This window comes from Diabrotica undecimpunctata, chromosome 7 (assembly GCF_040954645.1).
Source record: "Diabrotica undecimpunctata isolate CICGRU chromosome 7, icDiaUnde3, whole genome shotgun sequence".
Taxonomy (NCBI): domain Eukaryota; kingdom Metazoa; phylum Arthropoda; class Insecta; order Coleoptera; family Chrysomelidae; genus Diabrotica; species Diabrotica undecimpunctata.
Window position 1 is genome coordinate 44,753,533 of NC_092809.1, and position 25,675 is coordinate 44,779,207.

General features: G+C 32.1%; 1 protein-coding gene across 7 annotated transcripts in view; it reads left to right on the top strand.

Moving 5' to 3' along the window:
• Positions 1-25,675, top strand: part of LOC140445278 (octopamine receptor beta-2R-like) — a 1,072,317-nt gene that overhangs the window by 666,819 nt on the left and 379,823 nt on the right. The window contains exon 1 of one of the 7 annotated variants that reach the window (XM_072537208.1): positions 16,999-17,257. The exons of the other annotated variants lie outside the window; for them this stretch is intronic. The gene's annotated coding sequence lies outside the window, so the exon portion shown is untranslated. Of the gene's footprint in view, positions 1-16,998; positions 17,258-25,675 lie in introns of those variants that run through there. 7 annotated transcript variants of the gene reach the window in all.

Genomic DNA, 25,675 nt, shown 5'->3' on the forward strand with positions numbered 1-25,675 from the left:
TATTATAATGTAACAAATATAATATTATAATAATACTACAAACAATTCTGTTCTCTGATTTATGAAACCCCTGTCAGCGCGCTTATGAAACCGACAACAAAATAGCTACCCGCATAATGGCTTTGTTGACAGGTACGTTGCCTAAATTGGCGACTACGTTGTTGAGATCTCTTCTGTCTCAACGTTAATTCTATAAACAGTCAGAGGAAGAAGGTTTTTGTCAATTTTTAAAAGATTAAACAGCTTCTGCATTAATCCACTAATTTGTTTATTAAATAATAATTAAATTTTGTTGGAACAAAAATACTTTTTTCTAAAAGGTGAACGTTCAATTTTACTGGTCTTAAAAAAATCATTCAAACATGAGTCACTTGCTACAATTGTGGAACTTAACTGTACCTCTCTTCAATTGGAGGCTCATGGGCTGGTGGGAATGAAATTTGTAAGGTAGCAGCGAGCGTGATAACCGCTGCAAATTTGCTAGGATTGAGAACTTCGAGAAGAGCTGCACGGGTCTGGCAATGTTGGAAGCATAGTTAGTATAAGGCCAAGGCATAATTTGGGCTGCAGCGCCAATAGAGGGTACTATACTTCTAAATGATCTTACCCTATCCCTTGTTAAACATAACCAACAAGTATACAAATTAATTAATAATACACAAATAAAAACAATAATTTTTTCCAATGATCAACTAATAAACCAAAATTCCAAAAAAGAATAGATTTAAATTTTGAATGATATTCTAATTTTAGTTTGGTTCAAGTGAAGTATTAATTGATGTCCTAATTATAATGTAAAAAATTTGATTGCGGTACAGCTTATTTCTACAATAGTAAATAAATAAATACTTAAAAATGGGCGATATCACAATAGCTAATATTTATTTACTATTAGTAATGTATAGTCTTATTTACTTACACACAAAACTTAACTGTGATGTAGCCATACGCTAAATAAATAAATAAATTTACAATAATAATTTTTTAAAAATCACACTATATAACACACTGATTTATGAGTTTTTAGTTGGTTTTGCATATATATACAAAAATTTGACTTTTAAAACAAACTAATTCCCGGCGATAAGTTCTATGGTAAAACAGAATCAACAGAATCAATAGAAAAACAATATCCTCTCACAATATTTGTTACTGTTACAGATACAGTGCATTCAATATTTCAAAACTTCATTGATGATTGATTGAATGTCGCAAATAATAACTGGTCGTCACTATGGTGATTTCATTTTTCGTCGATGACATGCAATGGGACTTCAATCGTTTGTAAACAACTACATTTCATGGTATTTACCGTTTTGTCTAGCGAATTGGTACATATATTTTCAGCACTTTATTTTGAAAAATTGCCTTTTCTGTTTATTTCTCTTTTGTGGTCATATATACAGAAAAATTAAAATGGAGAATATTGCACAAAAAAAATTAATAGGAAAAATTTGTTTGATAATACACCTGCTTATACAGTACAATTAAAATGCAAACAGAGTGATTGATTCTGCCTCTTCTTCTACAATTTACATTTTCTATCGAATGAAGAAAATTATTAGTGCTATAATATTTTGCTCAACTCCGCTCTGAATAGTTCCTTCTTCTTCTTTACTGGCTTTACAACTCGGGGTGAGTCTTCGCCGCATCCACTATGGCCCTCCATCCTCTACGATCTTGCGCTTCTATTTCTATTGTTGTACCCAAATTCTAGATAAATCAGATTCAACAACATCCTTTCATCTTTTTCTCGGTCGGCCTACTGATCTTCTACCGACAGTTTTCCATCTTACCAGATGGAACACTGCCTTTCACACTTTGTTCTAGTGTCTTTAACACTTTGTTCTAGTGTTCTGTCGTAATACAACAGCGCGGAACTAAATAGTTCCGGGCTATTGTATTACAACTATTCGGTCAGACTTTTAAGCCAGGATATTATTCCCCTTTCCAGACTTATCTTTCCTCAAATTTCGTCGTACATAATGAGTATATTTTCCCTCTCGTCACATGTCCTAAGTACTAAAGTCTTTTGATAGGCAATATTATTTCTGCTTTATTTCGCACCCTTCTAGTTACTTTTACGTTTGACACTATACACGATAATTCATAGGTCATATGTGGTCCTATACTTATGAATTTTGTTATAAAATACCTTTAATAGAGTTAATAGTTAACAAAATATTAAATAAAATAAATATATCAGTAGGATAATTAATAATAGTATTTGACAAAATAACAGAATAATATGATTTTACATCAAACATTTTACGTTTTATATTAAATTAAAATCATAATCAAATTTTAATATTTACAAATCAAATTAATTTTATTTACAAATCAAATTAAACAATAGTTAAACTAAATAACATTAAACTTTTTGTCAAAGTAAATGTTCGATATGTCTACCATTTCCTGTAATTAATTTGTCAATAGATTCCATAAAAGATCGTTTCATTTTAAATAGCATCATTGCTTCTAAATAAACTGCTGTAGTATTTATGATAAGTATTACAAGTATATTAATAAGAATTATTTTGTGATTTTTATGAATTAAATAATTATATAAATATCTCACCATATGACCAAGAAATATGACTACCACGGACAATCCAACGTTCAGGAAAGTTGTATTTAAGTATGTTCTCACTGCCCTCTCTCTATATTGTAATGGTGTACCATCTTGTATAAACCACATATTTCGCCTTCAGTTTGATGACAATTCTTCCAATAAAGCAATAAAATCATTTTATAAAAAATGTAAATAAATCTCATTATTCAAATTACAAGCTAATTCGCATGTCCGTAAATAATAATTGCCAATGGTTCCAAACTATACGTTTATTTAAAATTCATGTTTAAAATGCGTGTCGTACTGTTTGGAACCATTGGTAAATATTTTTTACGGACATACGAATTACCTTGTAATTTGAATGGTGAGATTTATTTATATTTTTTATAAAATGATTTTATTGATTTATTGGAAGAATTGTCATCAAATTTAAGGCGAAATATGTGGTTTATACATGATGGTACACCACCACATTATGTAGAGAGGGTAGTGAAAACATACTGAAATACAACTTTCCTGAACGTTGGATTGTCCGTGGTAGTCATATTTCTTGGTCATATGTTGAGATATTAATATACTTATTTAATTCATAAAAATCTCAAAAGAATACTTATGATTTTACTTGTAATACTTATAATAAATACTGCAGCAGTTTCTTCAGAACCAATGATGCTATTTAATATGAGACGATCTTTTATGGAATGTATTGACAAATGAATTAAAGAAAACGTTAGACATATCGAACACTTACTGTGACAAAAAGTTTAATGTTATTTATTTTAACTATTTCTTAATTTGGTTTGTAAATAAAATGTTTTGATTATGACTTTAATTTAATGCAAAACGTAAAATGTTTGATGTTAAATCCAATTATTCTGTTATTTTGTCAAATCCTATTATTAATTATCCTATATATTTATTTTATTTAATATTTCGTTAACTATTAACTTTATTAAAGGTATTTTATATCAAAACTCAGAAGTATTAATGATTTTCTCTAATTTTTCCTTGGTTGACTGGAGTAATTGCGTTAAATCAGAATTATGTAGTTGAGTTGTAAAATGCGATTATCTCGAAAACTGTTGAGTTTTGAAGTTATTAACAGGTATACGTTTTTTTTTTGTTAAAATAATGTGTCTTTAATATTTTTTATCACAAATACCGGTAACTTGAAGGCAAAAAAGTGAAGTGCAAATGTATGCCACATATATGGCATATGAGGCGACCTCTATTGGCTACATCAAAGTATGCATCAAATTATAATTCCTGATATTCAATAGCACCCAGTTGTAAATTTTTATACATAAATGTTAATAAACATAAAAGTTATAGCGAAAAATAAAATTTTAAATTTCCACTTTAACACCCTGTATCTTTCTTAGTATCAACATTTTATTAAAGCCATTTTTTCTTAAATCGTAATATTTTAAAGTGTAGAATCTACGGTTTCTTTTTGTACAATTACTTAAGGACCACCCTGTATATATATATATATATATATATATATATATATATTGATTTATAATATCAGCAATCGGTCTGTAGGAAATAAAACTCTATTTGTTCCGTCTCAATATTTAGACAAAACAAATAGAGTTTTACTTCCTACAGGCCGATTGCTGATACTATATATCAATATTTAAAACAGTACGGTCGAAAAATAATTTGAAATATACCTATATATATATATATATATATATATATATATATACATATATATATATATATATATATATATATATATATATATATATATAATATATTAGAAGGATTGTTCAACTGATTGAATTTGATCCCTGATAAACTACTAAAAGTAGTAAGAACGGAAAAACGAAACCAAATGAAAAAAAAAACACATTAAAAATCTGCTATGCAGACAACGAAATACGAATCTCTCAGGTCTCAGTATCGAAAGGCTGTGGGGTGAAAATATCCCTTCATCTACAAAATCCAATTTTGTACAGCCTTATTTTTTTATTATGCGTATGTTTTGCTAACCTAGCTTAACTTTATATATAAAAATTTCGAATTTTGGAACTCATTATTAATATAAAATAAATATATTCCAGTAATATTAAATTATACTAATATGTTTGTTTGTTTTAGGTGAGTACAAAACTTCTAATACAACACTACTACACATACAACGTTAGGATTAAGTAAGTACTTTAACTGGGTTAACAATTAAACAATAAAATCCTTTTTGTCAAACCAATATGTATTCCTCTATCATTAAAATAGATAATTTACTTTTTATTTTATTTGTGAGAATAAATTATTTATTACGACAAAATAAAACTTGGTATACTAGTAAAAGTTTTCACCAATTTTACATTGATTAAAAATATATCAGGCAGCTATTAGGGCAATTAATGGTAATAAGGTTAACATTACAATGATCAATTGACCCCTACGTATCCTTTTAATGCAGTGTATCTGAAATTAAATAGGAACGTACTTTAAAAAGACATTTGTAAGTCCTTTGTTCTAATTTAAAAAATTATTTGTGTTTATCTTCATAGACGCAGCAGCTGATAACACATCATTAAAGTTTTTAACGTCGTCGTAACCAGAAAATAAATATCAACTTCCATCATAAAATGGATTTAATCAATTCAATCAATTTAACAGGGACTCTTCCAAAAGATTGGTTATTGTCTACATTCGTAATACTGTCCAAAAACTAAACGTCAAAGAATGTTTCGACCATCCTAAAATTTCCCATCCTAAACCACACTCTTAAGGTCATTCTTAAAGTTACAGAATATTTAAGAAAGTAGATAATTAGCTAGAATCTAGTAGGGTTAAGAAGAGGCAAGGGTACCAGTAAAGCTCGGTTTGGTAATAATGTATTAGCGAAAAGGTGTTTGGATGTAACTCAGAACCTATATGCAGCTTTATAGACTTTGAAAAAGCATTCGAAAAAAAATTTCACACGACAAACTGAAATAGGTACTCCCAGGCATGAACAGGTTTACACGTCGATTTTATCCATTCGATACAATCGATACAGCGCTGTAAGGCAGATTTACACGTATCTAGTAACTGGCACCAATCGCACTAGCATGAAAGTTGCTGGATATATGTAAACCTGACTCTATTCAGTAATTGTCACCAGTCTCAATGCTAGTGCTTGACTAGAACAGCACGTTTGTACGTATCCAGTAGCTTGCGACAGTTCCTAGTAGTGAAATCAGTCATTTGTTGTACTCTTTACAGGTACGCCAGTGACTTCAACACTGTATTCAGTCGTGTCTAAAACCGACTGGAACGCTGTGTTTACACGTGTCTACAACTGCTGGTGCAGGGTTAGAGGGGACACGGACGAGGGCCACTGCTATAAAAAATAGACCAGCTCTTTATTCGAGACAGCGCTGGTAGACAGTGCTGGACTGGCACATGATGCTACTACTATGTCAGCGCTGTCTTTCAACGTTGTTTCGAATAAAGAGCTGGTCTATTTTTTTATAGCAGTGGCCCTCGTTCGTTTCCCCTCTAACCCTGCACCATCAGTTGCAGACACGTGTAAACACAGCGTTCCAATCGCTGGCGTACTTATGAAGAGTACAACAAGCGACAGACCTTAAAGGCACGATTACACGTATCCAGTAGCTGGCGCCTATCTTACTGGCATGCTAGTACTTGACTAGGACAGCGCTGGACACGTATCCAATAGCTGGTCAGTCTCACTGGCACATCAGTTCTTACTTGGCAAAGTCAGTCTTTTGTTATACTTTCTACAGGTGGTCCAGTGACTAGAACGATGTATTTATACGTGCCTACCTTCGTTGGCACGGAGTTTGAGGGGATGCGGACGAGGGGCACTGGTAAGAAAAATAGACCAGCTCTCTATTCGAGACAGCGATGACATACAGTACTAGACTGATGCAAAAAGTGTTTACATAATGCCCGTACTATGCCAGCGCTGTGGTGCCAATATGACTGGCGCCAGTTATTGGATACGTGCAAACGCGCCTATCCAGCGCTATCCTAGTCAAGCACTGGCATGCCAGTGAGACTGGTGCCAGTTACTAGATACGTGTAAACCATGCTTAAGAATCATAGCGAACCTTTGATCATTTTTCATCACATCTCTTCTACCTATCAACCTTCTTTTTATTCCCCCTTAGTACTTCCTTATATATCTAACCTTTATACATTTATACTAATTCATTCCTAATTTATATTTAAACCTTTACTTAGATTACAATCTATATTCTTCTTCCTTGACTAAATCGCCATAATAAATTTCAGACTTCAACCTTTCTTCACTAAATATTGGTTTTTTGGTTTTGTAGACATTTCCACTCAATAATTTTATTTCCTTCAGCGTCCTCAGCGTTGGTTTGCGCTCTTGTGTATTGCGCCTACTCGTCTCACGCTCGAATAAGTTGTCTCTGGAAGTTATCTTTAATGGAACTGTGATTTCCTTTTATATTTCTCCTTTGACCGATATCCTCGTGACCAAAAGATTTAGTTCTTTTGGAACTTAGTCATTGAATAACTGTTTAACGGTCGTACTCCTATATATATATATATATATATATATATATATATATATATATATATATATATATATATATATATATATATATATATATATATATATATATATATATATATATCCTTTACTGAATTGAAGAATGCTTTTTTCAATACCGCTTTACTGTATTTCTTTTCACTCTAGACAATCTAAAAGAAACGAATTCTTGCCCACCTTTTTAAACAGCGCAGTGGCACTAGCGCCATACTTTGAGTAAAATGTGCTGACATCTACCATGTTTAATTAAATTTTAGGTGTTTTTTGAACTGTATCGTAGATGTATCTTTAAACAAAGTACGTATTCAAATCATTAATAAAAATGTTTGTTTATTCCGTCATGAACTACATGAATTGTTAAAGCTTGATTAGCTTTTATGTAATTCAACGTTTGAAGTGTAAATTGAACCGTTAAAATAGCATGGTATTCCACGTTAAGCTATGTTGAAAAAACAAGCCCACTAAATTGAGTTTTTAAAAACAAATATACATTCTCAGTGTGTTTTGGTTTATTTCTGTCCTGAACAGGTGCCTTTATAATAAAAGTCGAACATAAAACCAGCAATTTCATATTTTTGGTTTGCAATCCCATGTTTTAGCAGATCTAAAGAAACGCTTGTAGTGTTGTAGTAATATATAATATCCTTTATTACTTTACTTGTTTTTAAAAATAACAATATTATTTACGAATGAAATAGAAAGTTATCTAAAATAAGGACCATGTAAAAAAAGACCCGTTAAAAAAAATATATATATAGAGTATCTATATTCTCTAGAACAAAATAGTCAAAATCTGTATATGTTTTATAACGTCATCGGCAAGGCTACTCATTTTTTGTCGCAAAAGCGATAGCTATCTGGTATTATATTGTAAAAAAAGTCCGGTTACGTCTGTGTTAAAAATGTCATACGCCCTAAAATAGCCTTAGTTAAATGTAGGCCATTTTTACGTCAACCATTCTTCTATAGCACTTTTATCAATACTTGCAGCTTCACAACTTATTTTTCTGCTTACACCACTATGCCAAGCTTGAAATTGTTGAATCCAACTAAACGAGAAATCTAATTCATCACCACAACGCTGAGGAAAATTATTTGGTTTTTGTTGTCTGTTGCTGATTACAAATATATAACATAGTGTAGCATTAGTTTTGTTTTATAATGGCGTATCGTACTACTATGCTATACTAAGATAAAAAAAAATATATTTAGAAAATATATATTTAGAAAGTCAACAAAATTAATGACATACAATACTACCTTTAAGATACAATACTACATTTAAGATTACAATAGATGCTTAAAGTGCCCTCCATTGTTACCAATGCGCAAGTAATCTTCGTGTCAAATTTTCTAAGGCGTCAGATATTGTGTTATTATGACCATTTCAATTTTCAATTTCCTCGTGAACTTTTGCCGTGATAGTATTAATATTTGTATTTGTATGTACAAAATACACATTTTCTTTTAAAACCGCCATAAAAAGCTATCACATGGTGTTAAGTCGGGACTATTTGGTGGCCATGTAATGATACCCTTATTGCCGATCCACACATTAAATTGATTATTTAAATGTTCTTGAACGGTTACGACATTATGTGGCGGTGCTCCATCTTGTTGCCATATCATACTATTTAACTCATTTTGTGTATAATTTTGATTTAATAACTCATCCACCTCTGTATAGACTGAGTCCAAATATGATTCCCCAGTTAATTTATAATCATAAAACCATGGTCCAACTATTTTGTTTTGAAATATTCCGCACCACACATCTATTAATTTTCTTTCTGATTTTTTTATTTGCTTATTTTTTCTTTTTCTATTATTTTTCTGTTCCCACGAATACCTATTTCTTCTATTAAAAATGACTGAAGTTGAAAAATTTGATTCATCTGTCCATAAAATGTTATAAAAATAGTTAGGATCATGGTTTAAATTTGTAAGCATGACTTGACAGAACTGTAAACGCTTTCTCTTATAAACATCGTTAAGTTTTTGTACCGGCAATATTTTGAACGGCTTATAGTTGTGCTTTTTTAAAACTCTATGTATCATCGCACGGCTTTTCTCTAACGCATTAGTAGCATTGTTTAGACTAGTTTCGGAATTTTCTAAAATAATGTTATTATGGCTTAATCTATTATTTATGTATTTAATTTTTACCTTCAACGTAAAGCAAAGTATTAAGATCTTCATCATTATTTCCTACGATAATACGTTTTTTCCATTCAAACATTTTTAGATTTATGACATGACGATAATTATGTAAAAATGTATTTGCAGAAGAAGTCTGTCTATCTGGATAAATCACCCTATATTCTCTTCTTGCCGCTTGCTTGTTTTTATTATTTTTTACATAAATTGAGAATATATCTACTTTTTCATCTGCAGTATAACCCATTTCGGTATGAGGACTGACAGTTTATAAGAAATTAGTAATTGTTTCATTTTGAAATGTCAGTTGCAGAGCCACCTATGGTTACCCTTTTGTATTGTAGTACCATATGTCATTATAGAACAGAACTAATGCTACACAATGTTATATACTGGTAATCAAGAAATCCAAGACTACTTAAAACTATAAAAAAATACAGATAAAATAATACAACTTTTATTTGAAACAATCAGCAATCAAAAAAATTAAAAATGGCGTATTAATTTAAGTCTTACAAACAACAATGTTGACGAATAACAACTATATACAGACGAATGTTAAGAATTCCATGGGTACAAAGAGTTACTAATGTTGAGGTACTTCGTCGCATGTCTAAACAAAAAGAATTACTAAGAATAATCAAAGAGAGGAAAATGCAATACTTGGGTCATATGTTGAGAGGCCAAAGATATGAATTACTTCAAGGTATACTGGAAGGAAAAGTACAGGGCAAAAGATCAGTAGGAAGACGCCAGAACTCGTGGATGAAAGACCTAAGGAGATGGTTCGACCGCTCATCCGCAGAAATCTTTCGCTCAGCAGTTTCCAGAACTACAATTTGCCATTTGGATCGCCAACCTTCGAAAGGAGACGGCCTCATTAGAAGAAGAAATAACAATGCCATCACAAATGAATACCTTTGTTATATAAAATTATATAAAGTTTAATAAAAATGTCTCTCAATGACCTGGTGAACATATGATTTCAAAAGCAAATGTTACTTTTTAAAAATGATAAAATTGAATATTTACCAAAGCCATTATTATATCATTTTAATTCTTAATCTACATACATAAATGTACTGTTTTATAAAAAAAAAACAAATTAAACAATTATCAAAAAATTATCCTTTTCAGAATCCCTTTAAAAAGCACTACTAACACTGCACGACATTGGGTACATAAAATATTGAAGAAAAATGCAAAAGATAACAGGCGTTTTTCTCCTGTACATATCACCATCTTTTGAAATATTTAGTACTTATTTAATTTGCTTTTGCAGGATAAACATTATTATAAAAGAAATGACTGTAAATTCATTGTTTCGCTTAAGTTGCTTCTACTGTAGACTTGCTGATTCTTTAAATTTAATAAAGGCTTTCCCAATATTAACTAAACTATGTTTCTAAGCAATCAAAAATCAAAAAAAATTGTTTCCCTAGCCATATTTTAGCAAGCAAACGAAGAAGAAATTCCTACTCAACTGTAAATAAACTAAACTAAAAATTGTTTGTTTCTAAGGGCTCAGAACCCTTAGATCCAGATTTTTTTAATATGTTACGTTTTTGGGCTTTGCTTCATAATATTTATTTATTATTCTGTTTGAAATATAGTTGTTTTGCAGTTCTTATCACGTTTCTTAAGAAAACATTGTTAAAAATCTGGAATAATAAAAAATTTAAAGTATTTGACACCATATGACAAATGTATCAAAATCTCGTAAAAATTTGACGACCGGCTTTTGCTGAAACGTTACGACATACGAAATATAAAACAATATTCCAAATTTAGGAAGTGGCATTGGCGCCTTCAATCAATTTTAGTCTGGATCGAGTTTCCTTCTACGGACATAAAACTGTTCGCACAACACGAAAAATGAAAAAACCGTAAAAAGAAGATCCATTTACAGGCTACGTGTTAAACCGATGTAGAATTTCAATTTGAGCATCCTAAAGTCGGCTTTATGACAAGTTTATACCGAAAACTGAAGGTTCTGGATCGAACGTTGAAACACGTATTCGGTATTTTTAATATAGCAGATAATAAAACTAAAAGAACGAATCGTAAAGGGGTAATGGACAATTACAAACAATAAAATATCGAATTATTAAAATATAAATATTTAAGCAGTTTTTGAGAAAATTATTAATGCCATTATCATTATCATTAGCTCAACAACTTGGTCTGCTCTCAGATGTTCCTTTTTTCCAACAACTTTGTGTGTCTTTTTAGTTTATTATACTTGTATTCTACAAGTTCTGTTTACCTTATTCCACATATCTCAAACTAGATCTATCTTTAGTCTTCGTCTTGCGGGTGTCAGCTTAGTTACTTTCTAGAGGATTTATTTTCCTGCACCCAGCGTCAAAGGTGCTTGAGCTACTTGCTAAAGGGATAACAGCACCAAAAACAAGAAAAAGAGTACAGATAATTGATATATAAATTATAACAAAAATTATTATTTGCACTATAAATACAATAAATTCGTTTCCAGAAAACTTTTAAATTAAAAATAGAGGCCACTTACAATTATCCAGTTCTATAGCCCAATGCTGAGAAGTAAAACAATAATAGTAAATAGATAAAACCTATTGGAAAAGGAAATAATGGTAAAAATGCAAAGAAAAAATAATTTATGGGCTCTTTAAGGTCGGGAAGTAGAAGGTAATGAGTTTTTAAGGGTAAAAACGGTTTATTAGATTTCCGGCAAAACCACAAGTCCTATGGAAAAAAGTTATTAAGTAAAGGTGTAGGTAATAAAAATATCTACAACTTTTGTGTTGTACTTTTTCACATAACCTCAAAATTTATGCGAGAAATTCTAATAACCGAGTTGTTGGTTTCTTAGTTTTATCTACAACAAAAAAAATCACGAAATTTGGTAAAGTTGCCCTTTTATGTCCTAAACACACAGTAGTTTTTATTTTTTTTATTAAAAATATTAATTTTTCCTTATTTTGATGGCCTACTGTCGAACATTAAGGACTATTGTATATCGCGAGCATCAATAGACGAAATATAAATTGTGCGACGGTGATTAGTAAATCACCGTGAGATCGAGATAAATCGAGATATATCGAGATAAATCGATACAAAAAATGGTGAGTTTTTTGTATCTATTTAAAACAATAAATATACACAATAATTACGTGATAAGGTGGATTCTTTTTTTGATCAGAGTTTTTTCTCGGAGTGGCTGAAGCAGAAGAAACTTTACGCTATCTTCCAGAAACGACCAAATACCGGGATAGAGCGGAGCAAAAGTAAAATTGTTATCCGATAATTGACGGATGAGGTCAAGAGAATGCGAAGAGGAGATAAAGAGGGTGAGAAAAAAGTCTTTAAGAGAAGTAGACAGGTGGATAGATTGCCAATAATTAGGAAGTGAAATCGTAATGAAAGATGAGAGAGTGGAGATACTAGAAGAGTTGGTCTTAGACGTAAAAGAGATTAAAAGAGAGCAAAGAGTTTATTCAGAAAGGTTAAAAGAATTAAGAGTAGAACATCAGAAACTAAAGAAAGAAAATGAAACTATTGAAGCTAAGCTAATGAAACTAAGTGAACAGACAAAGAAAGAAGTTTGAGCATTAAGTGGCAGACTTGATTACCTCCAGAAAGAGAAGAAAAAGGATAACGTAATTGTAACAGGTTTGCATAAAGATGCTAATTAGCCAAACGTGCTGAAATCGGTCATGGAATAAATGGTAAAAGAAACCTTACAGATACAGTTAGAGTTTAAAGCGGCTCTAAACTTGACTTAACAATCACTGAGAAAAGAATGCAAGAGAAAATAAGAAAAAAGCACAATAGGCCCGAAGAGAAGGGAAAATATCCAAGAGGGGGTTTCGAAAGGTTACAATAGATGGCAGAGTATAGAGATGGAACCGAACAAAAGAGGAGCTACACCCACTAGAAAACTACAGCCGATTATCTGGAATGGATCAAAGGATAATGGAACTATGGCCATAAGCGAGGACATAAAGGAATTATCAATAGGGGAAAAGAGGAAAATAAGAAAGAATAAATGTACATATCATGTACACATACACAAATGTATATAGTGCCAGTGATGGAACAATACAAAGTGGATATCATGGTAATGCAAGAACGAAAACAAAAGAAAACAAGTATAACAATGATCGACAACTGCAGCTTTTTCAGTAGTGGTATAAAAAATACCTTAAGTTGGGAACAGGTTTTATAATTAGTGACAGGTTACAATGTGCGATAGTGGAGTTCGATCCAATATCTGAACGGATTTTTATCACAAAGAAGCAATACTAAAAAGCAAGCAAGCGAAATTAATTACAAATGTTAGAAGTTATGAAGGGACAGGCGCGGATTCCGATCACATACTAATAATCACAAAATTACCAAATTAAGGTGACATTGAAATGGAGTGAGGAATAATAGAACAAGCTATAGAGGAAGCAGCTCAAAAGCAGTTAGATCAAGTTAAGAGGGGGGATAAATAATGGTTTGATGTCGATTGCAAGAAAAGCCTTAAGAGATGAAACGAGAAAAGATTAATGGACAAAGTAAGTAACGAAAATAGAAATAAATATGAAGTAGAGAAAAGACACGCGAAAAAAGTGTATATAAGGAAGAAAAGGGAGCATATGGATGAAAAGCTCCGCGAGATTAAAGAACATTACATTAATAAAAATGTGAGAAACTTCTACTAGGAGACGAAAACAAGTGACCAAGGCGCAAAAAAATAGAATTACTACAAGAGTAAAGAAGGGAATGTAGTAAAACATAAGCAGGGAATACTAGATAGATGGAAAGAGCATTTTAGAGATCTGCTTAATGAAGAATCGGATGGAAATGATGAAAAGCAAGTGGTAGGAGAAGTCAACGACACGACGGAAACAATGGAAACACTGTAAAAGAAATAAGAGAAATTATATTTAGCATGAAAAACAATAAAAGTGCAGGCGGCAATAGTATTCCTGCAGAACTAATTAAGCATTAGCAAGAAGCACTTATAACGCGAAAATGTTGCCTGCTGACGAAAATCTGGGAGCGAGAGAAAATTCCGGAACATGGAGAGATCATTAGAAGGTAGATTAAGCGGTGTGTGAAAACTACAGGGTTATCACTCTTCTGTATGTAACATATAAGGTATTTACCATAGTTATAAAAAGTAGACTGTAAAGGCACTTAAACGAGCAGGTTGGTAAATACCAGGGAGAAGTCAAAAATAGCAGATCCACCATAAATCAGATATTAGTGTTAAAAACTGATTCAGAGCAGTACGCACAAGCAACAGTTGAAGCTAAACTAAGTTGATTTATTAAATTCTAATTATTTTTAAGTTATAAAAGATTTCGAAAAACCATTCAATAAGGTGGAACATTGGGCAGTAAAGAATTCTTTACAAAATGGGAGAATAGACTACAGATATATGGACTTAATTTCTAATATATATGATCAAGCAACAACATCCATCAAAATAGTTGAACAAACGGAGCCCATTAAGAGACGGCGAGGACTCAATCAAGCCTTGGAAGACGTTATGAGGAAATTACAATGGGAAAAACGGGGTATTAACATAAATGGCCAATACTTGAATTACTTAAGATATGCAGACGACATTGTATTAATAACAGGGAAGAATTACAAAATATGATGGATTAATTAATACAAAAATAGGTCTACAAATAAACTATAATAAAACGAAAATTATGACCAACCAACCAGAAGAATTATTAATTACAATTGCACAAACAACTATAGAACAAGTAAAAGAATATAATATATATTTGGGAAAACTAGTTAAATTAAATAAAGAAAATCAGACCGGAGAAATAAAAATAAGGATACGGTTGGCTTAGGTATTCTTCGGAAAACTTTCCTATATACTAAAAAATAGAAAATACCCCCAATATTTAAAAATAAGAGTCTTCAACCAATGTATACTTCCTGTTCTCACCTACAGTTCTCAAACTTGGACGTTTACAAAGGAAAACATGGAAAAAATATCAAAGACCCAAAGATCCATGGAAAGGCAAATGCTGAACATCAGACAAGAAAAGATATACTTGGATCCGCAACAAAACAAAAGTGACCGATGTATTAACGCAGATAGCAAAACTTAAGTGGAAGTTCGCTGGACATAACATAAGACAGAAAGACGACAGATGGAATAAAATGATTATACACTGGGGACCATATAGTTACAAACGAAACAGAGGAAGGCCACAAATGAGATGGTCAGATGACTTGAAGAAACACGCAGGCCCGAAGTGGATACAAACTGCCTACAATAGAGAGACGTGGAAGAAGGAAGAGGAGGCCTATGTCCAAAATTGGACAGTGAGGGCTGTGTAGATGATAGAGAAAAGATTTCTTAATATATAAAGTAATAAGATAATTAATGCAATTCTTAGTGTTTTCACATGCTGAACGACCTCTTTTCTTTCAGTTATTTCCTTATAAAAAGTAACACAACAAGGAACTATGTTATTCACTGCTTTGTATCTTGTATATCGGCTGAAAGTTTTGCAGCTGCACTTAAATAATCAACAGTTAGTTGTGTTCAGACCCCTCTAACCCCTTGCCTACTTCTCTAGAAAATACGCCTTTGATGGGCTACAATTTTTCATAGGCCGTTCAGGTAGTATATAAGTTTCATAAAAAAACAATAAATTGGCATACAATTTAAAAAAGATTCTACAATGTTCGGAATGTAGTGTAGATGTCTTATAAATTAATATTAACTTTATTAACTTATTTGGTTGTTAATTATAATTATAAGTATTATATGTATATTTGGATTTGTAATTTTTTAATTTATCAATGTAACATGCAATGTTACTTTTTTCGTTTAATTAAAGTGTAATAGCTACACATACACCACTATGGCGAGTTTTCTGAGAAAATTCGCCATAGTAATGTATATTTTTTTACACTATCAGAAAATAAAGATTTCAAAGATTTCAATAAGCGCCGATTTTTTGTAAAGGAGATATTTTGACGAGAAAATTTTCGATTAAAAATTAGGAATTATTAGTAAAAAAAGTAAATATTTTGTACCATAAAAATTAGAATGTCTTTGGGACATAATAAGGTCAGCTTTCACTAAATTTCGCGAAAAAAAATTTGAGGAAGATATAATTAAAAAAGAAAATACTCGGTTATTTTGAATATGAATAAAAGTTGTAGATCTTTTTATCACCTACAGCTGTGCCTTTTTAGTTTTTCCCATAGGACTTGTATTTTTGCCGGAAATCGTGATAAACCAATTTATACCCTTAAAAATTCACCCCCTTACACTTACCGACCTCAGATCGCCCTCGGAAATTATTTATCTTTTAATATTTCTTATATTCTCCTCATTTCCTTTTTTTTTCACATTTTAACAATTTCAGAGCTTTCGGCACTGGTCTAGATGCTTTAGGAGTGTATTTTTCTTTCATTTTAGATAGGTAGCTCTTTTTAATTATCTTTATTTTTTATTGTTTTAAGATCCAAAATAATTTTATTTACCGTCAAAATATTGACAACTTTTGAACATCTGACAAATCAATTAAAAACAAAATGAAATCTCAATTTAAAACTATACATAAAAATATAAATCCCATAAATCTTTAAGCTAATTATCGTAATCAAACGAAATAACCTAAACAAACACTTTATCGTATTTATTACTTTATTTTTAGCCCAGTCTGTCGTCCGACAATATCGACTTCCTTTTCGTAGGTCAGTGCTGCATACAAACAAGGTTTACAAACGGTACGTGATAAAGATAATGCCATATGCATTATTTCAAACTAGAACAAGGTTGACGGGATGAGATTCTGAAATGTTCATGTGCTCCATGTAATTAAAACTAAATTCATTGTGCTTGCTTTCCATTGTTTTCGTTTAACTATACGATACGGGAATAGTGTTTTACCTAAATTAGATCTGTCTACCTTTGTGCGGGATGCAAAAACTGTAGTAAAGCTAAACTAAAATAATTACCTCGATGAGTATCATAACAAGTAAGTAATATTCTGTAGGGTATTTTGTGTAACAAATAAACAACAAGCCTTGCTAAAACAACCTTTGAATCATATCGGAGTCCGTAAATGTTTAACTGTTGTTTATCGTTAAATAAATATTTAAAAGTGGAACTACTTACTGTGTCATTTCCGCCTACGTATTAAATCCCTTGTTTAAAATATAATCTTTTTTATAATCTCTAATTTAACCCTTAACCCGAAATTTGGTAATTTTAGTGGTAATGCAAAATAAAATAATATAAATAAATATGGTCTATTGAACCAGAACAAATAAAAACTTAAATAAAACGAATTGAGCAGGGAAATAAGCTAATATAGTATAAATACAAAAATGTTCGTCAGTTCGGAGGTATATAATAGTTATTAAGAAATAAGGGTCAAAAAGGGCAGTTTTTTCGTTAAAATTGCTACAAGTAAGTTTATCGCTACATCTTAGCAGCAGTTATTACTACTTTAAATCGCAGTCTACACCATTTTTTATTTCTTCAGTCACCGTCCATGGTCTTTCAAACGCTTCTTTTCTGAGGCTCTCCTGCCATGTCTTTCTCGGGCGTACTCTTCTTCTTCTCTACATATTCTTTTCCCTGTCTCGTCATTTCTTATTTTATCGTGAAATATTAGCCTACAATAACGTCTCCAAAACTCTATTTCCATTCACATTAACTTCTGTTTTAAAATTTTTGAAGCAAAGCTTCTATACTGGCGTTGTATTTCTTTTTTTTTTTCTACTCTAAAATGCTGATGCAATCGGCACGAAACTAGAGCCACGAGAAGCGGTCGTTACGAATTGTGTCATAGAATAGAGGTTCTTGACATCGATTCACTACTCTTGATTAACTCGTTTCTATCATATATTTACGACATCATATAATTACTCTAAGCCGGTTTTAATTAAAAATTGCATGAAAAATAACTAACAAAATATAGATATTAAATGACAAGTAAAAAATAAAAGAATATCTGTCACTAAAAGATTCGATTCGTAACGATTGTCAAAATTTAATAAAAGTTATAGATGTCATCCGATTAATAACAATATTGAATCATCTGTTTGAATTTTTATATTTCTCGTCTTAAAATAATTTTATATAAATACAATTATTATTTTTAAACATATTTAGTTTTTTTTTTCCGGTTTTTTAAAGCTTTCTCCGCCTTCCGGTTTCCAGTTTCCAGCTACGTCGCTCATTCCATTCGCCAGGGTGAAGGTTTCTTTCCGACATTGCCTTCTGAATGCCGCCCAGCCAGGATTGTTTTGGCCTTGCTCTCTTCCTTATTTCCCTTGGCGTCCATTTTAAAATTTGGTTTGGCAGCCTGTCGTCGTCCATTCTTTTCACATGACCATACCAGATCAGTTGTCTCCTTTGAATTTCGTCAATGATGGTTGACTTGACTCCCATTATATTTCTGATATGGTCATTTTGTATTCTATCAAACCTTGATTTTCTAGCTGATCTTCTCCAGAAGTCCATTTTCAATGCAAGTAGGCGTCGCTCAAGGGATTTAGTAAGTTGCCATGTTTCGCATCCATAGAGCACTATACTTTTAAAGATGGAGTTAAAGAGGAGATGCTTTCTTTGATTTGATAGTTCTTTTGACCATGGCATCGGGTTTAGGCATCCTATCACCCTTTTTCCTTTCACGATTCTTTGCTCTGTTGATTGTTGTTCCCAAATATATATATTCCTCACAGTTCTTGATTGTTTCATGTTCATTGACCATTAGATCTTCTACTTCATTCCCGATGCATAAGTATTGCGTTTTGTTTCTATTTACAGAGAGGCCCCATTCTTCATGTTTTAAACAACCGTCTCGTCATGAATTCTAAATCTTCCTTGTCTGCTGCCACTACTACTTGGTCGTCCGCAAAATGTAGAGTGTATAATGTTGTATCGTCGTCAAGTTGGATCCCCATTCCTGAACATGATCTTCTCCAGTGTTTTAGTGTTTCATTTAAATAGATCTTAAATAGTATTGAAGAGAGGCAGCATCCTTATCGTAAGCCTTTTGTTACTGGAAATTTTTCTGATAAGGTGTTGTTTAGTTTGATTTTTGATGATGCTTTATTGTATAATTGTTTGACTGCGGCGATGATCGTGCTATTTAATGAAGATCATTCAAGAGACTGCCACAGCTTTCTCACAGGAATCGTGTCATATGCTTTTGTGAGATCCACAAATAAAATATGTATTTCCTGGTTTCTTGGTTTTCAAACCTTTCTTTTCATTCAGTTGTGTTAGGGTAAATATGTGGTCTACGCAAGATCTTTCAGCTCTAAATCCTGCTTGCTGTTCAATTTCATGAGGTTCGTATTCTTTCTCAATCATGTTTTTTAAGATTTTACCAAACAGCCTGCTAAAGGTACTGGTGACAGAGATACATCTGTAGTTTCCGCAAATATCTTGGACTTTTTTGTGAATTGGAGTAATCCATGCTTCTTTCCAACTATTCGGGATTTCTTCCCCATTTAAGTATCTTGTGAATAGCACTTTAAGATAGCTTATTAGTTTTGGTGTTCCGTTGTTTAGAAGTTCTGCTGGTATGTTCTCCGGCCCGGATGCTTTGTTATTCTTCATCGATTTAAGCGCTTGTTGTATTTGTTCTTCTTCCATGTTTACATATCCACCTTGTACTCGTATTCGTTGAGGTGAGTCAGTATTATAAATATCTCTGTCTTCATTCAGTTCCCTTGCGTAATGATCTTTCCATGTATCTATCTGGATGGGCTGTATTCGACTTTTATTTGATGTGTCGGTCTTCAGGGTTTTTATTAATTTCCATGCCGCTGATGATCGCGCTCCTCCGATGTAACAGTCAACTTCTTTACATTTTGCATCCCATGTTTCATTTTTGTTGTTCGTTGTCATATCTTTAAATATTCTTTGCTGTTCTTTGTATATTTCTTTATCTTCAAGATTCTTAGTGTTCAGCCATCTGGCTGAACACACATATTTAGTTTACAAATTAATTAAATTTACTATCAAATGCTATATATATATATATATATATATATATATATATATATATATATATATATATATATATATATATATATATATATATATATATATATAATTTTTCAAATTATTTGTCTTAATCCTATTGTAACCGAAAACAGATTTGACATACTTCCTTCTATGACCACTCCATTGGTTGTACTTGTTAGCGACATTTTTATTAGTTTTATCAACTTTTTTAATATTGCTAAATTTTGTAGAGCTTTATACAACTTTTCCCGATCGATAGAATCGTACGCCTGTTTAAAATCAATGAATAGCATGTGGAGTCCTAGGTTTTATTCGTAACTCTTATTTTGTATCAATGTAAATATTTGATCCACTGTCGATCTTCCTGCTCTAAACCCTCCTTGGTATTCACCTACTATGCCATTCTCGTATTTTTTCAATCTATTACGTATGATCTTTGCCAATATTTTCTACACAACATCCAAGAGCGTTATTCCTCTGTAATTTTCACAAAGGGTTCTGTCACCTTTCGTATGTATTGGAAAAATTACGGCATTACTACATCTCTCAGGCATTTTCTGCTCTTTCCACACACTCAGTATCAAATTACGTAGCTTTCTTTGCAGTGTGACCTCTTCTTCCTTTAAAATTTCCGCCACGATTCTATTCTCCCCTGCGCTTTTACCGTTTTTAAGCCATTTTATTGTTTCCTTTATTTCCTGTTCCTTTACGTACACCTCATTATTATCCTTTGATTAGACCATCGCCTCATCTGTTTGCATCTGTTCTTTATTATTTAGCAGTTCGTCAAAATATTGTGCCCATCTGTTTAATTTCTCTGCAGTATTTCCAAGGAGCAGTCCTTCTTTTTTCCTACAAAAAATGATTTGCGTGTTATTTGTTTGTCTGTTTCTCCTCACTTTTATTGAACGTTTAGTGTTATTTGTGCATTTAGTAATAAAATATCTTTTTCACGTAAAAGATAAACCATAGTAATTCGGTTATTTTTAGTATAATTTATTAAGTTAAAGTAAATATTGTTTTGATTTAACTAAGTTTAAAACGAGTATGCCACCAATTTGACACTGCGATGAAGCACAAGCAGCACAGATTGTAATTTTTTACGAGGAAGGATATACAAAAAAAGATATTTCTTAGGAAAAATCAATCTGCAGTTTCGAATACTTTAAAAAAGTACCTCTAGACAGGAAATTTTATACGAAGGCCTGGTCAAGGACGCCCAATGTGCACAATCGCAATTGGTGACTGTTTTTTTGTTCTTAGTTTTACACAAAATGACTCATGGACATGCACCTCAGAAATGAACTACTTAATGTTAGACAAGTTAATGTGAGTTTAAAAACAGTAAGACGAAGATTAAAAGAAGCAAACTTAAAGCCTATTCGCCCTGCCAAAGTTTCACGTCTTCTCCAAAATCATTCAGCTCTTCGTTTAAAATTTACAAGAACAAATATTCAGTTAAATATTGACAACTGGAGAAAATGTTCTTTTCACTGATAAGACCAGAACCCAATTAGGGAAGCCAGATGGCCGAAACCACGTCTATACAAGGGTTGGTAAACGATTCGCCACCTGCAATCTCACCCAGACCGTTAGCTTTAGAGGTGGTGGCACAATGCCTTAAGGAGTGTACCGTTTTTAAATAAAACGGTTATATAAATATATTTATTTATAAGTTTACAACACGAAAATATCTTGTTGACTAAAAACTTCAGTCATCGTTACTTATATATATATATATATATATATATATATATATATATATATATATATATATATATATATATATATATATATATATATATATATATATATATGTATATATATATATACAAGTTATTATGTACTTAAATATTCTGTAGTAGTTTACCTTATCCTTAACGTTAAAAGCGCATCGAGAATGCCAACGATCGAATATTCCAGATCCATACTTCTAAGAACTGTGACACGTAACCGCATCGGAGATGGGCTATTTCGTTACAGGGAGGTATTAGTTGAGAGGGACACACCAAATTTGTGGAAGTGATTGGACGGATAACTGGTAACTCTTACGTTCAAAACGTCCTGCAAGATCATGTTTTGCCATTATGTTGGTTATATTGGATATGACAGATTTATGTTAATGCGGGGCCTGCGTAGCGCAAGCGGTAGGATGCTTGCCTCGCATGCCGGTGGTCCGGGGTTCGAATCCTACCGCCGGAAAGAATAACTAGACATTTTTAAAAATGTCTATAGGCCCCAGGTCGACTCAGCCTGAATAAAAATGAGTACCTTGGGTAAAACCAGGGGTAATAATAGGCGGTTGAAGCGTAGTAGTGGCCATGTTACCTTCCTAGTATACCGTAGGCCCTAGATATAGCAGACTACCCTGCTATACTCCCAAAGCCGCGAGCAGTATAAAACGGGAGACTATTATTTGTCGGTCAGATAGCCAAGCGGGCTGGGCGGCCGGTTCTCTTTCGCTTCACTGCGAAGGATGTGAGTTCGATCCCCAGCTCGGTGTATAGAAAACAAAAAGGCTAACGCAGCAGTTTAAAATTCTAAATGAATCTGCGGCTTAGACTTAAATATGCTGGTGTCTGATCGGCCTATGGTAGAGCAGTACGGCAAGAGATAAGGGCTTGCGGCTCAGTGATACTCCTCCATAGATCCCTACCGGAAGGGCAAGGCGCCTAAAATACCGGTGAAAACAAACAACAACATGTTAATGCACGATAATAGTCGACCGCATGCCGCTGTTATAGAGAGTAATTATCTTGATGAGGTCCAAATTCGAAAATTAAATTGGCCGCCATTTAACCCGGATTTAGATCCAATAGAGCACATATAGGATCAGCTAAAACGCTGCATACGTCAAAGAAATCACGTTTCAAATATATTGAGCAGCTTCGGCTTGCTGCATAAAATAAATGGAATGCAGTTCCCCAATTATATGTCCAAAGGCATGTCAAGAAGGATGCAAGCAGTAACAAAAGCTAAAGGGGGGAATACCTGTAACTGATCATGCACTTGTTTTAGTTTAGAAAGAAGAATTGGTTAAGCTATATAAATTGGCATTTACGTTTAGAGTAAAATAACCTTATTTACATAACATTAAGCATTATTTTTTGCAATTTTCTCCACATTAAACTTAAAATTGTTCAAAAATAAACTCTTCTTCACAATAAATGACTTGATTAATCAGAATTTATTATAATTATATAATTTTATAAAAAAAAGAATAAGAAAATTCCAAAACATTCCATATTTTATACATGGTATATACGTGTATATACTAAAAACTAAAGAAAAATTTATTAGCTTGTTTCTGCTTTTATTCCTTTCCACTTGCCATTTTTTATTCGTAAATGTACAAATTAAGCATCAACCCACCATTTATTCTCAGACTTCAAGTTTATTCTCCATAAAATACACATTTATTATTGGAACGCAGCCACAAAAAAACAAAAAAAATGTTTGGCGGTTTTGCAATAAGACACTTGGGACTAGAGGTTTCTTTAACAGTAGCGGGCTAATTCTTGTGTCAATAGGGCGGTATTAATGCACGAATCCGCTGGGAAAATAAGGTCCTTGCCCACGAATATTCCCGTAGGGTACATATTGCGTCTTGAACGTTTAGTTTGCCACAACATGAAGTATTTGTTGTTTAACCCAAGGGATACATTTACTTAACCCTAGGCAGAGTACATATTATCTGGTGGATGTATCCACATTAGTGGACCTTTGCACATGTAACATTTTGTTCTTATGAAATAAGGAGAAACTAAGTGTGTGTTTGAAGTTTAATCAAGGGGAAATTTGCGATTTTATAACAAAAGTATCTTCTTGAGAATCACAATATTTTATATAATCTAACAACTTTAAAATATTGTAAAGTGTAGTATCATGGATACAACTATTTTTAGAATACGTAAGTTATATAAACTCTATTAAATTTCCTTTTTTCATTTTCTTTTTTCTACAGGTCTCCCCTGTAAGTGGCCATCAATTTAAACTAAGATACAATGTCTTTATGTGCGAATTGTAAATAATCTACCAATTCGCAAACGATAAAATGTTCAGGTTGTAGAAAATCTATTCATATCTCTGATTTGGTTTACAAGTTGAAAATGCTAGTTGAGTCAGCTAAATGAGAATCAAAAATATAAAAGTGATTTACAACATAATTATGTCGTACAAGTTTTTGAACAACTAAAAGAATTTCTCACAATTTTTTTTTTGAAAAGTGCAGAAATTAAAAAATGAATTCGTTGGTAATAAAATAATAATAACAGCAGAGGCATATGATGATATAGTTCAGCAAGCAGCTGGTCTTATTGTACCAATTAATTATTTGCTTATTGGGGGTTGAAAGGAAGGACTGAACAATTACTGGGCTTGGAGATAGCAAATAAGGATAAGGAAGGTGGATAAGGATTCCTTAATTTGGGGAAATTGGAAGGATAAACTACAAAAAAAATACTTACAGAAATGTCCTGGGCAACACTACACAAAAATATTCCTAAACTATTTAAAATAGGACGCCGTCTTAAAAAATCCTCTTGTTGTTTCAAAAGAAAGGCTTTTCTTTCCTAAAGAATTCCAAGGGCGAATATCTTTTTTGAAGTAAGTTTTTAAACTTCTGATTTAAAGAGAAAGATTACATATTTATTTTTATTTCACATAAACAGTTATCACAAATAAAAATGTGTAAATTTGTTAACAAACATTAAATTGAACCTTCTAACAAAACAGACTTTAAAATTTTGGGTATGTACCAAATGACAGAAAAGTATATAACGACTGTCATATGTCGAAATGAAATATTAAACTTTTCTAAATTATTAATTAATTATCAAGGTTAACTTAAAAAAAACTAAAATAAGACAATTAGCTGGTCCATAAAACTTATATTTATTTATTAACTTTTGAATTTGTCATGAAAGTATATTAACGAAAAATGTTTACTTAGAAAAAATTAACAAAACTATCTTCTTCACTGGTTGATTATATCTTTTAATTATCAAGAAAGTTTATTATCTTGGAATTAGATACAAAAAAAAACGCTGTCCCACACAAACTTCAAACGATCTGGATTCGACCCAGGGGAGACACAAAATGGAGCTGGATAATTTTTGGGAGGTCAAAATCGAAAGACTTCAGGTTATCCTAATGATAACAATGTGTATTCTTTAAAACTTGGCTATTTAATTTATAATTAAAACCATGTGGGCCTCACTTAGCCCTTAGACACGCTGTTTATCAAATCCCGTGACACGAAATATAGCACCAAACCGCTTATCTCGCTTAATTATCTCGCTTCACATAGACTGCCACATAGAAATTAAGCTTAGTCACCTTCTTTTTAATCAAAATTCGTTAGAATTAAGCCAAAATTTGCCGGTTATTGAAATTATCACCAAAAAAGATC